We start from the raw sequence: 9,080 nt of genomic DNA, 5'->3' as shown, positions 1-9,080 counted from the left end.
TGAGTAGGGAGGGTGTTCCAATACAGTTATTTGTTTACTGGCTAAAAACTCCCTCACAGACAGTGCCATGTGAGCTGGTGCATTGTTGTGATGCAAGAGCAATGAATTGTTGGCAAAAAGTTCAGGTCATCTAACTTTTTCACGCAGCCTTTTCAGCACTTCCAAATAGTAAACTTGATTAACCGTTTGTTCAGTTGATACAAATTCATAATGAATAATCCCTCTGATATCAAAAAATGGTTAGTAACATTGTTGCAACAAGTTCATGAACTTAATTGCCAGACCTCATATGTGAAGGGATACACAGGAGGCTTCTAAAATAGTATTAATGTTCTAGTTCTTAACCTGGTTGGTAGGTATATGGGCATTTTATTATTATTCCTTAAACTGTACAAGTTTTAGAAACTTTTCTGTATGTTGAATGTGTTTAAAAATTTAAAAGAAACAGTTTTCAAATCCAATAACATGTACACCTGACAGAACACATACAATCAAAGATAATCACAATAAACACATCAGAATATCTGCCTATGGAGGGAGAGGGTTGGAAATGGGAGTGGAGAGTGAGGAGAAAATGAAATGCATGAATAAACAGATAAATACATACTTTCTGCTAATCAAAGATAATAATGTGATATGACCATGGAGTATACTTACCTCTACCTTCTGCACCTGAATATTGAATGTGATAAAGAAGTTGGGCCTTATTAAATCTGGTCCAAAACCAATAGTTACAAAGACGAATCACATGACCACCCAAAAGATTATTATAGTCAAGTAAATGGTTGCTACAGAAGGTTTTTCCAAGGTGGAGGATTTTGAAAGCCCCTCTGAGTGGTTATTTCTCCAAAGTTTCATCTGTGGACTGTTGCCCAACGTTCCTGAAGGATTCCAAATGCAGCCCTTGGCTTCTCAGCCCATTGCACAATAAAACACAAAAACCAGCAGAGAAAGCAGAAGACGAAACTGGTGTCTCTACAAGAGCAAAAGACCAAACCCTCGCCATGTGAGACTGTCTTGGAAATTGCCTCTATAGTTTAAAACAAGAGACAAAAATTTGGCTGTTGGAAAGATGAGTGCTTGAGTGTAAACTTCAGCTATCCTCAGCCTGGAGAAGAATCAGGGGTCACACTGAGTCTACTCAGATCACCCTTAGCCACACTATGCCTCCTTTTGTCCTCCAATCCTAGCATCCCTGTCTCCGTTGATGAGCAAAGGGATGTTTTCCCCTCCACACTAAGGCCGCCTATTCCACCCTGCCTCCCCATGGTTGGTTTGCCTCATCAGATCGGTTCTTTGATGTATTTTAAATCGACATCAAGCCAATTATCCCTTATCTTGTGAAATGGCTCCCTATTACCATGGGATGTGCCTTCTTGCCTACCCCCTGTGTCTCCTAACATATCAGGTAGACATATTCCTTGGAAATTAAACATAGGAATATGGAGTATAACTGGACCTACCCAGGCCGTCTGTGACAGCCTGGTCTGACCCATGATAGCTGACTTTGTGGGTTGGGTGCTTGCAGAAGTCGCAGTCTGCTTGTGCGCAGCTGGCCTTACAAGGGAGACCAGCGGTTTCTGACACCCTTGTTAAAACTATACAGCACATGTTGCCACCTTCCTTTCCCAGTGCCCACTTTCAAAATTGTCAGAAGATGGAAGAAAGCCTATCATCAATGTTCTCATCAAACAGGGTGTCTTGATGCCAACTCAGAGTCTATGAAATAGCCCCATACTCCTGGTAAAAAAAAAAAAACAAAGAAACAAAAAACACAAATCAGGCAAACATATTTCTAAAGCAGGCAGGTCTGCCACCACATTTACAACCCATGCCACATTAATGTATATGTCACTCTTTCATCCCAGTGCTCTGAACCCACTATCATCAGGCTTCTTTGAGGTAGATCTGACCAACACTTGGTTTCTCTGTCTCACGACACCCCCAATTCCCCAAAACTCTGCCTTCTCCCACCATCAGCAACAGAAAACTTGGAGTCCCTTCCTGGGCCCCACCATCTCTAAGGAAACTATATAGTGTTCTGTTGGTTCTCAATATGCCTCAGTGTCACCTGAGAGCAGTAAGTCTCAACTCATCAGACCCAATGTACCTTTTACTATCCTGAAATAGAATTCAATAGTAATGGAACCCACCTACAGACAGTTCTTAAAGATCAAGATCATGCACTAACTTCAACATAAAGGGAATATACCAAGTACCTTTTCTACATCAATTGAGCGAATCTTATTACTTTTATCCATTAGACCACTTATATGGTAAGTTTTGACATTGAAGCATAACATCCTTATATTCCTGGTCATCATCTATACTTTTGAATACACTGTTAATGTCTGTTAGCTAACATTTTATTTGAGATTTTTGTTTCATAAATGAAATGGCCCTAGGAATTTTTATCATGGGTTCCCTTTATCTGGTTTTGCAATCTAGGTTACACTAGAATCAAAAAATTAAATGGATAGGTTTCGTTCATTTGTTACTATGATAAGATCAGAAACTTTGATATCCCATAACTTAAATACCATGCTGTAAAGTTAACAGAACTATGATATAAAGTCAGTACATCTTATGTTACATGATAGGGCATAAGAGAAGGAAGAAATTATATATATGCTATGAGATAAACAGTATGCACACACATACACACAAATATGTTCATTACAAAATGAGAAAATATAACAATTACAGTCCTCATTTCTGTAAATTTTAACATGGTCGTAGTTGGTATTTATAACCACTTTCTTCCACTATCCATTCCATATTCCCTTTGCCTTCAGCAAGCACCTCAGCTGCTTGTGCCCCTGGTGGGGTGGCCCAAACCTTCGTTCCTGAATGGGCTGGGCCACTAGGAGTCCTGCCTGGGTTAGGTTGTAGATGTCCACTGACTTTAACCACAGGGCACATTAATGCTAAGAGATGCCTAAGGTATCTCCTGTATTCCAGACATACACTTCCTTACCTCCACTGTGGAGTAGCAGTCCAATTTCCCATTGGTAGTCAGAATCAATCACCCCAGCTAACACAATAACTCCCTTCTTTGCCTGTTGACTCAGAAGCATGAGGAGCCCAAAGCATCCAGGTGGCAGTCTTAACTTCCAGTTCAAAGGAATCGTGTCTCCTGGAGGAAGAAGCAATCCTCCCTTTGGAATAAGATCTCTAGGCCAGCAGGGTATAAGGTCACAGGAATAGGAAGGAAAAATTTTGCTAGTGGGTCATTAGGGTAATAATGAGTGATGCCACTCCCATTTCTACCCCTTGGCTCCTGGCTATGGAAGAAATAGCACCATATATAGGACACTGATTCAGAGCGGAAGTCCACGTTGCTGAGCCCATGCATAACCTCCATTCCTGCCATACATGGCCACTTTGTTCATGAGCCCGTTGGGTGATGACAGGGGTGGCTGGGGAAAGGGGCTGACTAGTATCCACAGAACAGGTCATCCTATTCACTTGATTACTAAAATCTTCCTCTGCTGAGGTCACCCATTGGTGAGTATTCACGTGAAACACAAATATCTTTACGTTTTTCTCCCATTCAGAGAAGTTTATCCACATACCTTTTCCCCAAATTTCCTTGTCACCAGTTTTCCAATCATGTTTCTTCCAAGTCCCTGATCATTCAGTCAAACCACTGCCCACAGCCCATGAATCAGTATATGATCAGATCTCACGTCCGGACATTTCTCTTTCCAAAGTGAACAACCAGATACAATGCTTGAAGTTCTGCCCACTGGGAGGATTTCCCTTCATCGTTGTCCCTCAGGGATGTCCCAGGTTAGGGCTGTAGTGATACAGCTGTCCACCTTTGGGTGGTGCTTGTATATCTTACAGAACCATCAGTAAACCAGGCCTGAGTCTTCTCTTTCCCTGTCAACTGATTGTGGGGAACTCCCCATGAGGCCATAGGTACAGGCTGGGAGAGAGAAAGAAGTGTGACAGGAGTGGGGACCATGGACATTTGGGCCACTTCTTCATGCAACTTACTTGTGTCTTCAGTGCCTGCTCATGCATATACCACTTTCATTTCAAGATGGAGCGCTGCTCTACACCTGCAACTTCATGGCTTGGTGTGTCAGACAACAACATCCAGTACATGATGGGCGGCTCAAGTGGCACAGTAACTTGGTGGCCCATGGTCAAGTGTTCCATCTCTACTAAGGCCCAGTTGTGGGCCGAGAGCTGTTTCTCAAAAGGAGAGTGATTATCTGTGACTGGTGCTGGGCCTTGCTCCAAAATCCCAGGGGCCTGCCAAAGGCTCCAGATGGCACCCCAATCTGTTACTGACACTTCAAGCACCATTGACTCCACTGGAGCTTATGGCCCAAGTGGCAAAGCGGCTTACACAGCAGCCTGGACCAGTTGCACAGGCTTCCTTTGTGCTGGACCCCACTCAAAACTGGCAGCCTTTTTGGTCACTCGGTAAATGGGCCAAAGTGACACACCCACATGGGCAATATGCTGCCTCTGAAATCCAAACAGGCTCACTAGGCATTGTCCCTCTCTCTTCCTTGTAGGATGGGCCAGGTGCAACAATTATTATTCACCTTAGAAGGGGTATTTCAGCGGGCCCCACACCACTGAACCCCCAGAAGTTTCACTGAGGTAGAAGGCTCCCGAAGGTTTGTCAGATTTATTTCCCATCCTCTGACACAAATATTTCACCAAAGGTCTAGAGTGGTTGCTGCCTCTTGCTTACTAGGTCCGGTCAACGTAATGTCATCAGAGTAATTACCCCGTGTCATATCTTGTGGAAGGGAAAGGTGTTCAAGATCCCTGTGAACTAAATTATGACATAGGGCCGGAGGATTGATATGTCCCTGAGGTAGGACAGTGAAGGTGTATTGCTGGCCTTGGCAGCTGGAAGCAGCTGCTTATGGTGGGCCTTACGGACAGGGATGGAGAAAAATGCATTTGCCAGATCCATAGCAGCATACCAGATTCCAGGGGATGTATTAATTTGCTCACAGTGAAACCACATCTAGTACAGCAGCTGCAGTCAGAGTCACCGCCTGCTTAAGCTGACTGTCAGTCACTATCATTCTCCAAGATCCATCCATCTTCTGTACAGGCCATCTACGAGAGCTGACCAGGGATATGGTGAGAATCAACACCCCTGAATCTTTCAAGTCCTCGATGGTGGCACTAATCTCTGCGATCCCCCCAGGGACACAGTACTACATTTGATTTACTATATTCCTTGGTAGAGGCAGTTCTAATGCCTTCCTTTGGACCTTCCCACCATCATAGCTCTCACGCCGCAAGTCAGAGAAACAATGTGAGTATATGTATTCCAGTTAGGCATTTAGCAGCTGAGTACGTGGATTCCAGCTGTGCCTTCTGGACTGGGGAAATAAACACAAGATGGGTCCAGGGACGCACCAGGCCCACTGTCAGATGGATGTGGCCTACAACTCCATTGATCCCTGACCTCTGTAAACCACTTTCTGAGTGGAGGGCCACAGTGATGTTTTGGGACTCCTGGAATAGTTTCAGTTCACAGCCAGTGTCCAGTAATACCCAAAAGATCTATTTCCTTTTACTCAGTGCACAGTTACCCTGGTAAAAGGTATATGTCCCTTTGAGGAAGGCTGAGAGAAAGATTAACAGTATACACTTTTGGCAGTGTTTCTCAAGGAGACCTGGCCTAACCATTCCAACCTTCAGGATCCTATTCCCTCCCCATCAGTGCCCTCACTTTGACAATAGACACTGCGAGGCTGGGAGCTTAACTTGCATTGTAATTCAGCCAGTTGCTGGATGAGATTGTGGGTTTGGTTTTCAGCAACTTCAGCCCTCCAGCGACAGGAGATGAAGCTCTCCTTCAGCGCATACATAGAAGCTTTCAGGTCACTTATGTGCTGCCTGAGCTGGGAATTCTAATCCCTGAGCTCATCCTTTGCTTGCACTACTTTCTCCAGAGACATTAGGAGCAACCAGCCAATCTCATCATATTCCTTAGTTTTCAAAAAATGTTCAGAAGTATCATATACACAGGCATCTAGCTCCTTGCTTTTTATAAGTGGTTGATTATGAATATCCGTTGCAGATATTTTGAGTATCTCCATAGTTCACATTGTAGACTCTCAGTGCCCTCTTTACTACTGGAAATAGAGTCATTAGTGTCTTTAAATTTAATCATATCAGAGAACCAATTCCAGAAACTTCACAACCAATTCACAAAACTCATTCTTAGCATTCTGTTCCTTTAGAACCACTCTCACGCCCCAAATCTTCATTATTAGTCAGGGTTCTCCAGTGAAACAGAACCAAAAGGATATATTTATATATAATGAGATGTATTATAAGGTATTGGTTTGTGCAATTATGGAAGGTGAGAAGTCCCAAGTTCTGCAGTCAGCAAACTGGAGACGCAGGAGAGCTGACAGTATATTTCCAGTCCAAAGGCCAGCAGACCCAGAAAGAGCCATTGTTTCATTTGAGTCTGAAGGTAAGAAAAGGTAATGTCCCAGTCTAAAGGCAGTCAGACAAAAATAATTCCTTCCTCTGGGGAGGGTCAGCCTTTTTGTTCTATTCAGGCCTTCAACTGATTGGATTAGGCCCACCCACGTTAAGGAGAACAATTTGCTTTACTCAGTCTACTGATTTAATTGTTAATCCCATCCAAAAAAACACCCACACAAAAAATTCCCAGAATGTTTGACCAAATATCTTGGCAACCCATGTGGCCCAGTAAAGTTGACACATAAAATTAACCATCACAATATCATAAGACAACTTTTGGAGTAAAGCTGCAATGTCACCATATTTCCAAAACCAACTACATGCCCATGAATAGTGTTTAAGTTATGAGGATCATCTCAAATTTAGGTTTCAGTGCCCAACAAGCCCTCATTCATCAGCCTAATGTCTGACTTGCATGGAAAATTATTGACTGAAGCAACAATGTCAACCAGATGATTCCCGGTTAAAATATTCCAGCAAATATTTCATGAATTATTTTTTATTTTGGAGCAATCACAAAGGTAAAGAAAAGTTGCAAGAACAGAACAGAGAAATTTTTTCTGGAATCATTTGAGAGCAAGTTGTAAACCTACTGCCCCGTCACCTCTGAATATTTTAGTGTGCTTTTCTACAAACAAGGATATTTTCCTACATAGCCACAATACAATCATCAATGTCATGAAATTAATGTTGATGCCTCACTACCACCTACCACTCATATCCCATTCAAATGTCATCAGTTATCCTAATAATGTGCTATAATTTATAGCAAAAGGACCTAATCCAGGATTATGTGTTGCATTTTTATGAATATTTTGAAACAAGTCTGTGTAGTGAGGGAGACCACAGTGATAGGAAAATGTAAAGGCTTTCCATCTAGAGTTTATTCTGAAAACCCTGAGATTCCAGTAATAGATTGTTTTATTTATTGTCTTATACAGAGTAAGTTTGCCTGTAAGTTTGCCTTTCGATCCAATTTCCATGGGAAATGGTACTAACAATCTGGTGAATCTGATTAAAACCAGGTGCTACTAGAGATTTTACAGTGAAGATGGCAGAGTAGGTAAATGCTATGCTTCCTTTCTCTCACGACCACATCAAAATTACAACTAAACTACAAAACAACCATCATTGAGAATCGCCTGAAGTCTTGCTGAACTGAAGCCCTACAACTAAGGACATACAGAAGAAGCCACCTCGAGACTGGTGGGAGGGGCAGAGACACGGAACAGGCTGGTTCCACACCAGCGTGTGACCATTAAAAACCAGGAGGGTTATCTTGGCTGCAGAGGTTCCCCCCCACCCCAGAGGAGAGAGGGTCCCAGCGCTGCACCAGGCTCCCCAGCCCAGGGTTCCAGTGCCGGGAGAGAAGTCCCCATAATTTCTGGTTGTGAAAACCAGTGGAGATTGTGACTGAGTGGGACAGAGGGTGGCTACACTCCAAGGTGCTCCTCTTGGAGGGCCTATGCACAGACTTACTCACTGATGGACTCACTCACTCTGAGCTCCAGCACTGGGGCTGCAGCTCAAAAGGCAAAAGGGACTTATGGAGAGGAACTGATTTCTCCAGCTTCAGGGTGAAGGCTGGAGGGGCAACTTTCTTCTGGATGGAGGAACTAGGGAAAATCATTGTTTCCCCAAATGTTACCATTTTACATAATGATAATACAATTATAACACCCAGGAAATTAACATTGATACAATACTATTAATTAATCGATTCAAATTGTACTTTTGACTTTATTGAGATTTTTACCAGTTTCCTCCCTAGTGTCCTTGCTCTGTTCTAGGAGCTCACATTACAATTAGTTGGGATGTCTCCTTAGTACCTTCTTTTTTTTTTTTTTTAAGACTTCATTGGGGAGCTAGGGGGAGGAGAACAGCGTTGGGAAATCAGGGAAGGGGAACAGACAGGTAGACAAATTGCAGGGGGGTTTTTTTGTTCTTCAGTCTAGCCGTGGAGGACATCGCCTCACTGGCCCATGTTGGCATGATCATTGTGTTCTTGCCGGGTGAGGCCATCGGTCACCGGTCAGTGGTCGGCTGCTCACAGTGGCCCCCAGCAGCTCACACTGGCTGCCAGCCACTCATGTAGCTCATGACAGCCCACTGCTTACGCCGTCGCCGGCGACCCACAGCAGCCCAGCTCCAGGTCGAGCCGTTGTTCACCATCTCAGCCATAGAGGGCGAGCGTCACTGGCCCTCAATGTGGGATCCGAACCGCAGCCCTGCTGCTCAGAGCTGGTGTCCCAAGCGAGCTCTCAACCAGCTGAGCCACTCGGCCGGCCCTCCTTAGTACCTTCTGATCTGTGACAGTTCCTCAGTCCTTCTCTGTCTTTCATGACCTTGACACTTTTGAAGAAGACTGGTAAGTTATTTTGTAAAATATCCTTCAATTGTACTTTTCTGATGTTCTCTCATGATTAAATTTAGGTTATGCATTTTTGGCAAGAAAACCACAGAAGCGATACACCCTTCTTAGTCCATCATAACAGGGGTTATATGATGTCTTATTAATGATGATGTTAATCTTCACCACTTGGTTAAGGTGTAGCCACTGTAAAGCTATTTTCACCTTTGTAATTAGTAACTAACTTGAG

The sequence above is a fragment of the Hipposideros armiger genome, unplaced genomic scaffold, assembly GCF_001890085.2.
Source record: "Hipposideros armiger isolate ML-2016 unplaced genomic scaffold, ASM189008v1 scaffold_518, whole genome shotgun sequence".
NCBI lineage: Eukaryota > Metazoa > Chordata > Mammalia > Chiroptera > Hipposideridae > Hipposideros > Hipposideros armiger.
The sequence above is the reverse complement of the archived record's forward strand: the minus strand, read 5'-3'. Positions refer to the sequence as shown.